The 17610-nt window shown below is 48.6% G+C and overlaps 1 protein-coding gene across 1 annotated transcript in view; it reads right to left on the reverse strand.

Moving 5' to 3' along the window:
- NAV2 (neuron navigator 2) overlaps window positions 1-17610 on the reverse strand; it is a 766131-nt gene that overhangs the window by 636974 nt on the left and 111547 nt on the right. The window lies entirely within an intron of this gene.

Genomic DNA, 17610 nt, shown 5'->3' on the forward strand with positions numbered 1-17610 from the left:
TTTGGGCAATCAGGAGCATGCAAACCTTCCCACCCATGGTTGATGCAACTGCAGGAGAAAATACACACCCCCAGTGTCCTCTTACCCTAAGGCAACTGGAAAATGCTGTTCTATGGATAGTTTCCCAGGATCACCAAGTTTCATTCCAAGTTAAATAGATTCATTCCAAGTTAACCTGTCAAAATCAACACTATTTCAAACTAAAGCAATACGACTATTCCATGGGAGCCCCATCATAACAGTTCTGTTCCAGGCTAGTTCATGAAAGAGCCCAACTCCAGGATACTCTATAAAAACAGTACTATTATCAGCCTAGTCCCATAAAACTAAAATTACTCTAGTTCCATTAAGGGCCAAACAGGGTTTTTGTGGGTTGGCCGAGAAAGTTACCTCCAAGTTAAATAGTCCCTGGAAAGTGCATTCTGAGTTTGACGCAAGAAACTTAAAAGCCAACTGTAGGGACACAGCGCATGTCTAAGCGGGGATCTGCCAGCAATGTCTAACGTTTTTGCACTAAATGGTTTGCTTCTGATCACAGCAGCAAATCTGGATAAAGCACGTTAGCCGTGTGTATCCCTCTGATAGATGAGAACAGACAAAGCCTGGCAATTTGCTGGTCAAACTTCTTATAAAACAAATCTCCCAGGCAATTGCTGTCTAAACAAGGAGTATTATAGATGGAAGGACATTTAGATAGCATGATTCAACTTCTCCATTTTGCCGGTAAGAAAACTGAGGCCCAGAGAGGGGAAGGGTCTGGCTCAAGGTGACCCAGGCACGAGCCGAGTCTGAATGCCAGACCCTGTCTTAGAGGGTGCCGTCTTCGCATCATTCTGCTCCGACCAGCGGACTATTTCCTTATATCCACTTTCACTTCCTTTCTACGCCTGCAGCTCTAAAGCTGACTAACCGGAAAGTTCTGGAGCCAAAATTCAAAGCCCATCACCCCCAAGAGTAGGGCTTTAAATATTTTTGCCGGGCCCCCATCCCCTCACAATAGCAACAGAGCTCGGGCTCAGTGAGAAGGACATTCTTTTAAAGCAGGGGTGGCTTTTTTTTAAAACAAACAATCCCATTAGAGTGTAGCCTGCAGTCAGCTCATGATGGAAAAGGGCGCTCAGGGCGGCTTTGGCCCAGCACTAATCAGGTTCTGCGCTTGATCCTGAGGGACCTGGATTACTACCGTATGTAATAGAGAAATGCCTCCATTATCCCTTAAATCTTTTCACTGGATTCCGGGGTTTTCACACAGAGGAGGAACATTTCTTGCCTGTCAGCTTCTTTTCTCCAGGTTAATCCGCATCAGTTCAGCTTTCTCTCCACATGCAGCACAGCAGCAGCCACTCAGCTCCCTCACAGGGAGCTGGGGACTCTCACCTGCCTGCTCCCAGGGGCACAGTGATGGTCCCCTGACTTCAGCATGGCCAGAAAGGCCTCTCTTTACCGTTACAGCCTCGACACACCCTTTCACCATACCCTGTCCTCCTTACAGTTCCCCAAATGCCCACTTGCTCCCTCTTGCCTCCAGAACACACAGGTGGAGATGGAGATGGAGAGAAAGATGGAGATGGAGATGGAGATGGAGATGGAGATGGAGATGGAGATGGAGATGGAGATGGAGATGGAGATGGGGATGGGGATGGAGATGGAGAGAAAAATGGAGATGCGGGTGGGGATAGAGATGGAGAGAGAGATGGAGATGGAGAGAAAGATGGAGATGGGGATGGGGATGGAGAAGGAGAGAGAGATGGAGATGGGGATGGGGACGGGGATGGGGATGGAGAGAGAGAGAGAGACAGAGAGAGAGAGAGACAGAGAGACAGAGAGAGAGAGAGACAGAGAGACAGAGAGACAGAGAGACCTGCCTAATTGCTTGTCTGTCTGTCTTGTATGTATGTATACATGCTGTTCCCCCTTCTCCCTGATCACCACCCCTCCTTTAAATCTAATCAACTCCCTATTTGTCCTTCCAGACTCAGCTCTTTCTGCCAGCCTTACACAACATGCTCTCCCCAGGGAATTAAGCAACCCTCACACAGGGTATGAGGACCTCTATTTTCTCCTATAATGGCATTTACCACACACCACTGTAATTGTCCATTTCTAAGTCTCACCCACTAAACCAGGGAAAGCAAAGAAGTTAATGGTTTATGGCCACTCCATCTGCTGGGCAGCACTGCCTGAATTGCCATGTGGAGAAGGATGCCAAAGTTGCATATTGAATTCAGTGTGAAATGATACCATGATCGATTAGCCATGTTTGCCTCGGGCATGGGATTAGAGAGTGGAGGCAGGTAGGTCAGTTTAGCACTAGATTGAGAGATGCCTAAAGGCAGGGGCAGGGCCATATTCATCTTTCTAGCTTTGGTATACATAGCAGAGTGCCTAAAACAGTTAGGTGCTCAATTAATATTTGCACATGAATGAGTAAGGACTATACTATCTACTATTTACTGAGGGTTCATTCAGTACCAGGTGCCATGGCACGTGTTTTATATATGTTATTTAATCTTCAGAAAGTGCCTATGAGGTTATAGGTATTTTTAGTGCTGTATAAAAGATAACAAATCAAGACCTGGAGAAAGTTAGGTAGAAGGCTCAGGACCGCATAGTAATGCACCCAGGATTTGACCCATATCTCCCTAATCCCATAGCTACCGCTCTTTCAGCTACAAGTAGAAGTAGTATCATTTGAGTACTATACTATAAGTCCCAGCCTAGGACGTGCCAAATGTTGGCCTCCATTTGGGCTCTTCTGGAATCATAGTTGATACAGAGAACATTCCTGGGCAAAGGGGCTTTTCCTGGGCTTGGGATCTTCATGAGACCAAGCCATGCACATGTCAAGACTCCAACTAAGACCCAGGTATGGAGTTGTTGACAGGAGGTGGGGCAGGCTTGCAAAGACTGATGAAGGCTAAGGATGCCATCCCGCTTCTCATCAAGCCTGTGCTCTTCTTCCCTTCTGGGGATTAGGTACCCATCTAAATAATAAGGGGGTTCGGCTTGCCAGTGCCAATGTTTCTTCTATCTCAGGCAATTTATATGGGACTTGGAGAAAAAATATAGAAACAAGCACACAATATACAGAGAGATGCCAGATCCACTTGTTGAAGACAGATTATTTCCAAAACTAAATCGAGCATAACATGGTTTACAGTTTGGGGGTCAAACAGATTGAGTCTGTATCCTGGCTCTTAACTGTACCGGTTGTGGACCATGGGCACATTACTTTCTCTCTCTGAATCTCAGTTTCTTCACCTATGAAATGCGGTCATTAGGCCAATGGTTTTCAAATGTGGTTTGGGACGAGCCGCATCAGTGCACCTGGAAGCTTGTTAGCAAAGTTTTAGGCCCGACTCAGACTTACTGAACCAGAAACTCTAAGGATAGGGGTTGGCATGCTGTGCTAGAACGTGCCCTCCAGGTGCCTCTGATGCACAATAAAGCTTGGGAACCACTGCGTTAGGCCAGTGAATTTCTAGCTTTTTTTCTCCACCACCCACAGTAAGAAATTTATTTTTCATCACAGCTTAGTACTCACACACATTATGCTCATAACTGAGATACAGGTTTCATGAAACATTCTTCCTCTGGTTTCTTTCAACGCTCTCTGTTACTTAATATGCCATTCCATTCCACTCCACTCCATTCCATTCCACTCCACTCCATTCCACTCCTTTCCATCCCACTCCATTCCATTCCATCCCACTCAAATTCCATCCCATCCCACTCTAGTCCACTCCATTCCACTCCACTTCACTCCATTCCATTCCATTCCATTCCATCCCATCCCATTCCATTCCACTCCACTCCACTCTACTCCATTCCACTCTATTCCATTCCCTATCAATCTATTTCATTTTTTAAATGCTGGTTTCAACCCATCAAATTGATTTCATGACCCATTAATGGATCACAAACTATGGTTTTGAAAGAAACAGTGACCTAAGTAGTCCCTTCCAGATTGGGCTGATCAGAAGAGATGTTTATAAAATACCTAGCGCACTTCCTGATGCATAGTGGGTCCTCAAATTAATGGTAGCTTTCATCATCATCAACACATTATGCAGCAGGCAGAAACTTATTAAGTATTTTAGAGAAATGAAACTCATGTTAATGTCTTAAACCACATAAAAGGCACAAGTCCCAAACCTCTTCTTTTGAATGTGCTTATGCATAAATCCAAGTTCATCTTTTCCTAGGAAATCCCTCTGAAAGTTATAATTACTCTGATTCTTGGCAATAAAATTATCATAGTGCTAGAAAATCCCCATGGAGGAGTGTTGGTAATGGACTAGTGAGAGGGGAGGCGGGGTCAGAGGTGGGGGCTGAGAAGGAACTCTCCATTGTGCACTGAGCTCTGATGGGTAAATTTCAACTTCCCCGTGGCATTTACTCAGCACTGTAGTTGCCAACAAAACAGATCTCCACTAAGGAGACCAGATGGCCGCAAAGGAGCCAAATGGGAAGGTGCTGGTTACAAATTATAACCACAGCACCTGAACTCTACAGACAGAAGCTGCTGCAGTGCTAATCGTCCCCTCCTGGAAAATCAGACCTGCGTTTAATTCTGAGGACCTGAAATGATGAATCCCATCAGAAGTATACTGTAAGTCTCAACTCCCTTTATTGCATGTGGAAGGAAATAAGGAGTATAAAACTCCACCCACCAAGCGAGGGGGAACCGCTCTCCCAGGATTGCTTGGTGAGATTCACCTCTCTAGAAAGTTCATCTTTGATTCTCAACTCCCCCAACCAGGATTTTTTTCATGATGATTTCTTTCTTTTTTTTTTTTTTAACTGTAATTTTTTTTAACATCTTTATTGGAGTATAACTGCTTTACAATGTTGTGTTAGTTTCTGCTGTACAACAGAGTGAATCAGCCATATGTTTACATATATCCCCATATCCCCTCCCTCTTGAGCCTCCCCCCTAACTTCCCTATCCCACCCCTCTAGGTCATCACAAGGCATTGACTGATCTCCCTGTGCTATGCAGCAGCTTCCCACTAGCCATCCATTTTACACTTGGTAGTGCATATTTGTCAATGCTACTCTCTCACTTCGTCCCAGCTTCTCCTTCCCCCACTGTGTCCTCAAGTCCGTTCTCTAGGTCTGCGTCTTTATTCCTGCCCTGCCACTATGTTCATCAGTACCGTTTTTTTAGATTCCATATATATGCGTTAGTATTGATGATGATTTCTAATACCTATGTGCCACTGCACATACCTATGTGCCATCTGGCTGGCACATAGGTATGTGCAGCCTGAACTTTATCTGTAGGTAAAGTAGGTAAATGAAATTTTTCAGATGAGGAAAGAGGCTCAGAGAGGTTGTCCAAGGTCACAGAGTTGTTAAACAGGGCAGTTAGATTTGATCCAGGTCTCTGGCTTCCAAGCCCAAGCCCACGTTCTTTATTGGTCAGAACCTACTTCTTCAAACTCAGCTGAACCGGGTCACTGGATCACAGGAAGAGGAAGGAGAAGGAAGAGAAACCAAGATTTGTTGCATACTGATGATACGCAGTATACCATGCTAGGGGCATTATAGAAATTTTCTAAATCACGATCTTCCTTTCAGATCAAGATTGTTCTCCCCCTTTCCAGATGAGAAAACAGAAGTAAAGAAAGTTCAGTATCTTGCCCAGGGTCACACCATTTAAAAGGGGAAGAGTCACACTTTAACCCCACTCTCCGAGTCTAAACCTCTTGCTTCTCCACTACACCGTGCTGACGAGAATCTTGAAAGGGATTCTCCTCCACACTTCAATCCACCCTCTAGGTTAATGCGGCATTAGTCATCCTAAAACGCAACTCAGGCTAGAGCCCTCTCTAGCTCTAAAACATTCTATGGCTCCCAAGTACCTAGAGAATAAAGCCTAAATCCCTCAGCCTGGCTTCAGGCTCTCCTCAGTCTGGATCCAAATAGTCTTTCCAGTGTTTATATTCAATACTGCTTTTCAAGCACAAGTAGACACCCCACATCTCCCTAGTCCAGTCCAATGTCACCACCAATGCACTCTTCCTAAAATAGTGCTTAATTACACCAGCCCTTTGCTTGAACATGGCTCTAAGGAGACATCTGTTACATTCACTGCCATCATTTGCCCTTCCTCTGGTAACAGAGGTGACTGTCCTCTACTCAGTCCTCCTTGGGGTAAGCCTGTAACCAGGCCTGACCAATCAGAGCACCACACCCCTCAGACCACAGAGATTGCTTCAGGTATGCGCAAGTAACCTAGGCCAGGACAATCCAATCCACTCAGAGCTAATCCCAGGACTTCGGCTCAGGCAAGAGCATTCTCTGTTTGGGGGGATTTTAAGTGCAGGGCTGTAGGGAGGGGAGATTGTATCTGAGAATGCAGCTCATAGAGAGGAGAGATGCAAAAAGACAAGCTCTTAATGACACGGTATATCACCCCTGGATCAAGTCTGGCCTGAAATTTCTTTATCCCTAGACAAGCCAGTGACATAGCCAATACATTTCTTTTATGCTTAAGCAAGTTTGGGTTGGGCTTTCTTACAACTTGAACCTGGCAGTCTCCTTATGACTGGAAGCTCTAACTGATGTAGCTCTCCCCTGCCTCTGGCATGAGATTCAGTCTCCTGAGGGACTTTGAAGACCTGAGCAGTCAGGACCCCAGTCTTCCTTTCCAGGCTCATCTCCTACCACTTCCTCTCATCCACCCCCACCTGTGTCATCACGGATACTCACACACTCAAGCCGCCCTGTCATGGCCCACATTGCTCTCTGCCTGTGTTACTCAGCCCCAGTCCCAAAGTTAGTCGATGCTAGATTGGGATTTGAATCCCCACTTACCCATCTCAGAGTTTAAATGCATAACCACTGTGGAAGATGGCCTCTCAGAGGTGGGAGGTGTGCCTGGAAGGTGGGATGACGGACCAAGGAGCACCACGTGCCAGGAGAGGACTCTGGACTCTATTCTTTATTTACTGTGCATAGAAAACTGGCTAAACATAGGGCCCAGGAGCCAGACTCCTCGGGTTCAAATCCCGACTCCGCCTCTTGCTAGCTGCAGGACTTGGACCCCTTACCCTCCCTAGGTTTTGGTTTCCTGATCTATACCATGGTGGTGATACCGCATCCTATCTTGAAGGATCAAATAAGTTAACAAAGGATTAAATAAATTAACAAAGATAAAGCACTCAGAACAGTGCTTGATCCACGGTTGGTCAATCAAAGGCTTAGCTACTATCACTGTTAATCTGCAGGAGACAGGGAGCCATAGAATGTTCCTGGGCAGGTTTCAGGGACATGAGCAGGGCCTTTACTGTATTTCACACAAATGTGTGACTTAGCTACAGGAAGACTTTGGTGACTTCCGTGCACACGTGGAGGGTCCCCTCACCAAGTGCTTCCTCTCCATTCAGATCAGACACCTGTGGGAAGGGGCTCTGGAAGCAGCCACAGCTGGCTGGTCACTCCTGCATCCCCCTTGCCTCCCAGCACAAGCACCACCTGCTCCCAGCTGCAGTGTGCCTGTCACTGGGCTGACCTCTTGTCCACATGCTACCAGCGTGGGGCGTGAGCCACTCCTTGGATGGCAGCTATGGGCGCCAGGCCCAAGAGCCACCATGGGGCCTCCTCCGCCCATCAAGCTGCCGCCTCCCAGATGTTCTCAGATGGCTGGGCTTGCAGACCGCGCGAGAGCAGGATGCCTGGCATGTGGGGGCCAAGCCTGCCGCCAAACTACCCATAAGACAAGGGACCAGATGGAGGCTGCGGGGCCAGAGAAGAGGCGGAGTGCAGGCCAGTGGGACTGGAAGGGAGGCCCCCTGCCTTCTTTCCATCTCTAACTCCTTGCTGTGCACCGCAGACCACTCCGTGCTCCCACAACCCACTCCTGTGTTGCATTCTCTTCGATGCTCTATAGTTATTTCTTGAGGGTCAAATAGGAGTTTGTTAAGAGTGGGCTGTAAGATCCTTCAGGACAGCAGCTCATCACACGCATCCCTGTTCTCCCCTCTGCCCAGCACAGAACTGCCCCCAGGCTTGTTATAAAATCTGCCAGCTTTTCTCCACTCCTCCGCCTGTTATACCCCAGGCCAGTAGCTCCTGCAGGGAAGACCGGCCTTCCTGCTCCCCCCTCTCTCCCACGCCTTGCCATTCGTCCTTCATGTGGCAGCCCAAGTGACCTTTTAAAAATGCAAACCAGGGACTTCCCTGGTGGCGCAGTGGTTGGGAGTCCGCCTGCCAGTGCAGGGGACGCGGGTTCGATCCCTGGTCCTGGAGGATCCCACATGCTGCAGAGCAGCTGGGCCCGTGCACCACAACTGCTGAGCCCACGTGCCGCAGCTGCGGAGGCCCGCGTGCCTAGAGCCCGTGCTCCGCGGCAGGAGAGGCCACCGCAGTGAGAGGCCCGTGCACCATGGCCCCTGCTCGCCGCAACTGGAGAGGGCCCGCGTGCGGCAACGGAGACCCAAGGCAGCCAAAAATAATAAATAAGTTAATTAAAAAAAAAATGCAAATCAGAGGGTGTCACTCCCTGCTTAAACCTCTCAAACGGCCTCCCATCCTAATTAAAACAAAAGCCTAAACTCCTTACCATAGCCAACAAGGCCCTCCAAGCGCTGGCTCTGCCCCCCTGCCCCCTCCCTCTTCCCAGTGACACCAACCATCGTTTTCTTCCTCCTACTCGCCAAGCCGGTCCTGCCTCAGAGCCTCGTCCCTCTGCCTGGCACACTGGTCCCTAGGTCTTCACACCACTGGCTCCTTCTTGCCTCCAAGTCACTTCCCCAGAGACTTGTTTCCGGACCACCCCATCTGAATTAGCCTGCTCACGCCACCCTCCCTTTTCTACAGCAACATTTTATTTTGTTTTTTTCACAGCATTTACTAGTACACCCTAAAAGGCATTGGTGATGGTACTGTTTTCTTTCTCCTCCATCTGATTTAAATTTTGTTTATACTTTTTCTTCCCCCCATTGGAATATAAACTCCATAGAGTAGAGACGCTGTCTGTTTCATGTACCACCTCTGTCCCCAGAGAATTTGAACAGAGTCTAGTACATAGTAGAAGCTTAATAACTTTTTGAATACATTTTTGACCTGATAAGTCACCTGATCCCTCTCCTGCCTGGACTACAGTTTACAGAAGAGCTGAGTCCTAGGGAGGTAAACAAGAGAGGGCACATCAGAGGGTGGGACTGCGGGGACTTCTGGTCTCAAGGGCTTTGAGTTTGTCTCCGATTCACCTCACCTCGTGCACCACCCTGGGCAACAGGTCACCTGTAAACAGAGTCCAGTCCTTGGAAAGGACAGTCAAGCCATCCTCAGAAGATTGCTCCACAAGGGGAAAGCCTGGGATGGGGCAGGGAGTGTGAGCTCTGAAATCAGACAGACCTGGGTTCGAGTCCCATCTCTGACACTCCTACTTGGGAGGTTGGGCAGGCTGTTTCTTTTTTCTCCAGACCTCAGTTATTTCACCTGTATAACAGCAACTTCACAGGGCTGTTCCACACAATAGATGTTACTCATTAATAATCATTACTAGTATCTCACAAAGGTGTTTGAGGATTCAGTGAAATAGTGTCTGTTGATCTATCATGGCACCTGGCACATCATAGGTGGTCGTAACTGGCAATGACTTTCGGGTCACATTAGGGAATATCCCAGGAGCACCAGGGATATCACAGGTATCCTTTAAATGCACATTTCTTTTACTTTCTTTTTTCTACCTATAAAAGCAGAGGCTTCGGGCTTCCCTGGTGGCGCAGTGGTTGAGAATCTGCCTGCTAATGCAGGGGACACGGGTTCGAGCCCTGTCCGGGAAGATCCCACATGCCACGGAGCCACTAGCCCCGTGAGCCACAACTACCGAGCCTGCGCGTCTGGAGCCTGTGCTCCGCAACAAGAGAGGCCGCGACAGTGAGAGGCCCGCTCACCGCGATGAAGAGTGGCCCCTGCTCGCCGCAACTAGAGAAAGCCCTAACACAGAAACGAAGACCCAACACAGCCAAAAAGTAAATAAATAAACAAATGTGGGGTTTAAAAAAACCCACAAAATTATTAAAAAAAAAAAAAAGCAGAGGCTTCTGGTTATGCTTTACAGAGCTGGGTCCTCACCTGGTTGGGAGGAGCTGATGGGAGCAATCCGGGTCACTTGGGTGACATCACTGCACCTCCAAGGTGCTCAAACCCTGAACAGCAGGAGCAGCCTGTGCTGCCTACTTGGCCTCCTCCCTTCCCCCTCTGCAGGGCTGGCCCCACCATGAATATGTACACTCAGGCCTCAGCCACGGCCGAGGATGCCTCTGCCTACTATAGGTCAAACACCATGGCAACCGGGCAGGCCCCAAAGTATCAGGCCTTTTGATACCTCGGGTTCTCGCGCATCGCTCACGGCTGGCAACAATTCTCAGGGGACTGTTTCACCGGCACAGACATGACCCTGGAATTCTACTGGTGATTTTTCCTAAACAGCACAAAGGTAACAGGACAAAAGGAGGGGCTGGCATCGTCCCGAAGAGGTTGGGTTCTGATTCTAGCCCCAGTCCTTCCTAGGAAGACAACTTAACCTCTTGTAATGTTTCATCTCCTGTAAAGTGGGAAAAATAATAGTTCCCATTCACAGAGACGCTATGATTACATTCAGTTATTCATTCCACAAATATTCCTTGAGGCCCTACGTGGCAGGCATTGTGCCTGGTACCAGTTCTTGCCTTACAGAAATCACGGCAGAGTGGAAGAGACGTACCAACGATTATGCACGATTCACTGCATTTCATATGTGGCAAATGCTGTGGATGAAGTCTACAGGATGCTCTGAGAACAGATAACAGTCTAAAATGCGATCATTCTTCTAATAAATATTTACTGAACATCTACTATGCACCTCTTGTGATTCTAGGCACTAGGGATATGGTAAACAGCCTCCCAACTGGCCTTCCATCTTCCACTGTCAACCTGCCCCACTCCATCCATCACTTCTCCACATAGCAGCCAGGAATATTTTAAAATGAAAACTCAGATCATCCCACCCAAGTGGGAAAAATCCTTCGGTGACTTCAATTGCGCTTAAAATCTAAACTGGCTATTGCACCTTCCCTGGCCCTACCGAGCTCTACAGCTCATCTCAGGCAACCCCGCCCCTTGCACACTGTGCTCAAGCCCAGTGGTTCTCTGTCTCTAACATGCATCAGAGCCATCTGGAAGTCTTGCTGGGTCCCCCACCCCAAGGTTTGTGATTCAGTAGATCTGGGGTGGGCCTGAGAATTTGCATTTCTAACTTGTTCTCAGGTGATGTTGAGATCCACTAGAGATCCACTCTGAGAATGCTTTAGCCAACTGGCCTTCATTTTGTTACTTGAAGACACTAAGATCTGTCCCACCTCAGGACCTTTGCACGTGCCATTCCCTCTGTCTGGAATGCCCCAACTCTCCCCCTGCTTGGCTCCATCTCATATTCATCGTCACTTCCTCAGAAATGTTATCCTCGGCCATCTGCCTCCTTTGTTGTTTTCAGTTACAATGACCTGTTAATTCATGACAACAGTCCTGGTCTGTTCCCTTCATTATCCCACCCATTCTTCTGTAGGCTTCATGAGCAAAGGACTGGCCGTTCTGCCTACCGGCTCAACATGGTGTTAGCAAACGATAAGCTGTCAGTAAGGGCACTGGGATGAATAAAGGACAGGCGCCCTGCCTCAGGGATGTCCATGTAGAAAAATCCTTGCAAAGCCCTAAGCACAAGGCCTAGCACACAGTAAATGACAATTATCATTGACAACCTCCCGCCCTCAGGGTGATGTGCCTGAAGGAGCCGTCCATCCTCCTTAAATATGAGTCACAGAGAGGCTGTGTCGTCAAAGCTCCCTGAGACCTACTTTCTTGGCCAGCATCGAGGCAGCTGTTTGCAGCTGGCGCTGGCCCCCACCCTAGGAGGCCAGGTGGACTGTGTTCCCTCTGCAGACACCCGCACACCCCAGTGTCCTTGAGTCAACCCCCCCCCCACAGTTGATGCTTAGTCTTTTGGAGACACAGCCCTTCCTCCAGCTTCTCTAGTCCCCCTCTCTCCTTGGCCCGGCAGTCTGATCCCAGCCCTCAGCCCTCTCCATGCTCCGAGTGGCATCACCTCCAAGGCAAGGAGTGTTGACTTTAAGCACCCTTGTTTCATTGAAGCCAGCATCTCTCTGTGAGAAGAATCTGTGTCCAAGGCAGCCACAGAGAATGGTGTCCAAAATTGTCCATGAAGGCTATGCAGAGGCACAAACAGATAGGCAATTAATACTGAAAAATAATCGTAATGGCCTCCCCCCGCATAAAGGGGTTCACTTAAGCCACAATAGTGACAGGAAGGCGGATGGATGGCTCCGGATGGGCTCTGTCCTCCCTTTTCTAAAGGGCTGACTCTGGCCTTGAGCAGGAGACAAAACCTTAAAGGAGTCATTTAAAAGGATAAAGGTTTATCCGTGAAGGGTTTAGATTCATGGCTGGAAGGATTTCAGGAGGAGGAGAAAGCCACAGGGGCCCTGAGGATTGGGCAAAGAGGCCTGCCCTCTGCTCCCAGGCCAGGTCAGATGCTCCCCCATCCCTGGTGGTACCGGAGCAGCAGAACTAGGACAGGCTGATGGCCCCGTGGGGTCTCAGCCAACGACATGACAGTCACTCTGGGAGCCCCTCAAGGCAATCTGAGGAGAGTTAAGAGAGGTCTCAAGTGCTGCTGGGTGTTTTCAGAGCAAGTCAGCATGGCAGGAGGGGGAGGAACCCCACGGAGTTCTTCAGAGGAGACGGGACTGTGGCCAGTTCCAGGAAGCTGGAGCCCCCGCGGCGCTCTGGGCGGGGTGGGGAGGGCAGCTGCCTGGGGTCAGATCAAACAGGGAGGTGCCCTCTGGACTGAGCCCCAGTGGTCAGCAGACAGGCTGGTCATGGTGATGGGCCTGGCTGGTGGGATCAGCGTGACCGGGCTCCCAGGCCACTCGGACAGGACGTTGGTTTTCTCAGAGGTGAAATTATTACAGGCTGACCCAGGCAGCCCATGGGAGTCTCCAGAGGATATCTCTCTGGGGGAGATACCCACATACCAAAAAGTGTTAGCATGGTCAGGGATCTTCCAAACACATTTCTAATATCCAGCTTAAGAATAAAGATCAGTTTCCCTCAACTGATCTAAATCTCACTGAATTTTGTTAGGGTCTGGATCGTAGCCCTCCTGAAGGACATGCACTCTTTCTCAGGGGCCTTCCATCCAAGAGGCTTGCTCCACACTCAGGCCTCACATCTGTTGTCCCAAATTTTCCTTTGCCTTTATCTGCAATCAGCCAGTCTCCACGTGTTTATTTTGAATACCTGTGATGTGTCAGGCACAGTGCTAAGCACTGGGGATTCAGAGGGAACAAAATAGCCATAGTGTCTGCTGTTAAAATCTAGAGGGGAATACATAGCAATGAACAGTTAAATATGGGCAATAAACTGTCACAATTAGGACCCCAGTCTCTGGAGTCAGACTGCCTGCCTGGGATCAAACCCCAGCTCTGGCACTTACCAGCCATGTGACTTTGAATGCATGTGATACTGATCAAGTTACTTAACTTCTCTGTGCCTCAGTTTCAACATCTGTAAAATGGAGACAATAAGTGCCTTTATCACAGGGTAGTTATGAGGATTAACACATGTAAAAAGATTTTACATATAGCAGCCGCTATTTATCTTATCGTGTTCTCATTGTTTGCGATCTTATTGTCATGATGAAAGTGGAAATACAGGAGTTTGGAAGACAGAGGAGCATTTCTCACCCAGACAGTGGGGTGTGGGAGAATGGGGCCGAGGAAGGAACCTGCCCAAGGGGGAGGGGATGGCATTTTGGGAAGACAGGGAGGGCGTGGGCCTTTCACGATGGTCATTCCCCAGCCTGTGAGCTCTTTCTTCCTATCTCAGTGTCCAGCATGGCACCTGGAGCATGGCAGGCACTCGGTAACTATTTAGAGATTATTTATGAGTTTTCAAAAAGGATTTACCTAAATCTGCCTTTAGTTTAGGACTGATTTTTAAAGGGTTATCCACTTACATGAAAATAATAGAAGGGAAGTGAAGAGAATCTTTGGTGCACGCGCTCTCTCTCTCTCTCTCTCTCTCTCTCTCTCTCTCTCTCTCTCACACACACACACACACACACACACACATACATACACACACAAACACACAGACTCTTACACTTAATAGAACTGACCACATCACAGGGTGATGTGCACGTGTGTAGTGAGGATGGGACAGCAGATACCACAGCTGTGGGGACACTTTATGGAAGATACTTCCTTGCTCAGCCCTCTTCACCAGCCCCTTCTCTTTTGGATCCAGGCTCCACCCTCCACCTGACCTTCAGGGTCTGCTGCTCTGGTCCTTGCCAACCTCAGCAGCTGCTGCCCCTCTTCACCTGCAGGCTCCAGCCAGCCTCTTCCACCTCCAAGTCCCTGACTCTACTCTACTCCTTCTTGTCTCAGGGACTTTGAACCAGCTGAGAGGCAGTTTCCTCCTCCAGGACTCTCTCCCGTTCCCCTTCCTTCCTTCTAGGAAACTCCAGCCTATCCCTCAGTCTCAGCTGAAACATCCTCAGAGCAGGCAAGCCTTTTGGATCCCCATCCCAGCCTCACTGTACCTTGCTCTCCTAGCATCCTGCACTCGCCTTTGCAGCCTCCCAGTCACCTGTGAGTAGTTCAGTATTTGCACAAGTGGCTGTTTTCTCTCTCCACCCCCAGACTGGGAGCTCCGCTGCTGTATACTTAGAGCCCAGCGCAGAACTGACTAATAGTAGGTCCTCAGTAAATACCTTTTGGAAGGAAGGAAGCGATGAAGGGGGGGGGAGGGGAAAAGAGAGAATGTGTACCACTTGGGGAGAGGTGTGGGTGGACACTGGGTCCATCAGAGGGGATATGCTTCCCTTTCTGTGGTGTCATCGGTTCTGTGCTGCTTGGGGGAGAAGAGTAGATCTCTAGAAATATCTGTGAGTCACAAAAGAAGAGACTGGGTGGGGGGGCAGGGAACTGAGAGGAGGCAGAACAATACACGGCAGCCTCAGGACTCAGTCTCAGAACAAGAGGGAGAGAGAGCTGCAGACATGAATAAGGGGCAGACAGAACTACCTCCCTTTGTCCTAGCAACTTCGTCCATGCTCCAGGGCAGAGTTCATTTGGGGCAAGCTAAACTCTCTATCCCTGTATATGTATTCTAGGAGGGCAGTTGGAGAAGTCCCTACTATGTGGTCATTTACTAAGTGGCCACTGTTATCAAAAGCCTTCAAGTTGTCCTATCGTTTCAGACCACAAGTCCATACCTTATTCAGAAATTGCTACAGAACTCCGCCCACCCAGCAGGCCCCAACCATCGCCCACCAGCTGGCATCTGCTGTGCTCAGGTGGCCTAGACGGGGAAGCATCAGATGCACTAAGCTCAGGCCCATCACACACTTGACCCTGGAAAAGAATCGATGCCACTTGGTGGAAACCATACACAACCGCGTCCCTGCCTCAAACCAAACCGATTAAGCCAGTCCAGCCGCATGATTTGTTGTGAAATATGAAGTTGCATAGGTTAGGCAGGGAAACCTCATTAATTCAAACCTCAGGAAACCAGACATTAATTCAAAAGTCAAAACAAGACCACAAATGTGCCAGTTGCTTATATTTTTATTAATAGGGCTTTTTTTTTTTTTTTTTTTTGGTCAGCTGGGAGATAGCAAAGGTTCTGAATCACTACGTGCTACTTTGAATAAGCCATTAACGGATTAGGAAAGTTTTTTGCCATTTATGCTACAGGATGTAACAAATGACCTCAGGGGCTTAGAACCAGTGATTTGCTTGGGCCAGCTCTGCCGAGAATGGGGGACCAAGTCATTTTCTTGCCACCAAATGGTTTTCTTCCATTCTCAGAGGAACTGGTCTTTAGACACAGATAAAGGGGGCAACGAAAGGGAAGGAAATTAGGTGGCACTGCAGCTCTGAATGCTGCTGATTACAAGTGACCCTCCACCATCAAGGAGTCAAATCATCGTAGGCTGTGCAGGAAAATTAGCTCACTGTGCTTCAGAAGGGGACTTTAAAAAAAAATCCATATATACCACACTGCCATTCACCCCTGCAGCTCCACTGTAGTAAATGGACTTCTAAATTCCCCGACCAGACCTCACTGTCGTCACAGAAGTTCTTCTCCCCCATTTCCAAACACTTAGGCAGTTACTTTTTTTAATGAGAGTCCACTGATGAATTGAAGATGATAGAACGTGCAGGTCACCAGCTCTCCTATCATGCCTTTCCCTGGAAAAGCAAGCAAGGCCCCTCGTCGTCCTCTGCTCTGGATGTCTGCTTGGTTCTCGCCACAACAGAATGACGCCACAAATCTTGAGGGCTGAGGGCAGGCCACGAGAGAAGACTGCAGAAGGAAGCGGGGGTCACTGGAACCCACGATTGTTTTCTTAGCTCAACCACTGACTTGCTCTGGTCCAGGCACCGCGGACATAGAAAGCACTGCCATGGCCCAGCCCTGCCCTCCAGGGTCACACAGGCTGGCAGGGGAGGGAGACAGGGCAACAGACTGTAGTAATAAGGGATCTACAAAAGCACCCACTCCATGCCCCCGCCCCCGCCCACCCATCCCCACACATGGTCTGCCTCAATTATGCCTTTGCCCTCCGTCAAGAGCAAGGAAGATCAGCCCTGGAAGGCGGCGGTCCCTGCCCAGGAAGGTGGAAGCAGAGGCAGTGTTTGCCCAGAGCTCACAGCCCTCCCTCCCTGTGGGGCTACTGCCAATACATTCTGCCCGAGGCTTGTCACTTCTCCACGCCTGCATTTCAAATCAGGCCTCTACATTCCTCAGAACCTCTTCTGGGGAGTGCTTCCAGAGGCCCCTCCTCTGCTTACACCGCCACAGACAAAGCACTGTGTGCGTGGGTGGGTGGGTGGGTGGGTGGGTGTGTCTTTCCTCAGCATAGAGCCCACCTAGATGGTCCAGCTCCCCAAACTGGAGGCAAAGTCCGGATGCCCTAGCAGACCCAGGAGGTAGGGGTGGGGAGAAGCAAAAATAATCGCTCAATTCCAGGCTTGCTTGAGGCTAAGTGAATTTAATAATCCATAGATCATGTTATACAAACTGCATTTCACAGTTTGAAAAAAATAATCCCACACTGTGTACAATCCTGGTGGTTTATTTTACAAATAAATAACCGCTCTCTCAACAGCTCTATTTCCTTAGCCATCACTCTTAGAGAGCAGATTGACTCCCTGGCTCCCCTCTCTCCCTCCTTCACAGACTGTAATTTCATTGCCAAAAAGGCTTTATTTATACAACTAGTTGCTATGTGAACAAAACAGAAAACAGATGGTATCTATATGCTAGGTAATATGCAGCATGAAAATTATAATATTAACAACATTATTAAACAATAACATACATTATTGCATTTAACGCTTATAGTGTGAAGTAAGGATTGTTGTGTCATTTTGCAGATGAAGAAACAGGATCAGAGAGGTTAGGCAACTTATTCGAGTCCACGTAACTAATACTCATAGCTCAGCGTACAGAACAAAGTGTCCAACAGAATGTCCCACAAAACCAAATGTCCAACTAAATAATGAATGGCCTCCCCAAGGAGAACCA

The sequence above is a fragment of the Globicephala melas genome, chromosome 8 (assembly GCF_963455315.2).
Source record: "Globicephala melas chromosome 8, mGloMel1.2, whole genome shotgun sequence".
In the NCBI taxonomy this organism is placed as follows: Eukaryota; Metazoa; Chordata; class Mammalia; order Artiodactyla; family Delphinidae; genus Globicephala; species Globicephala melas.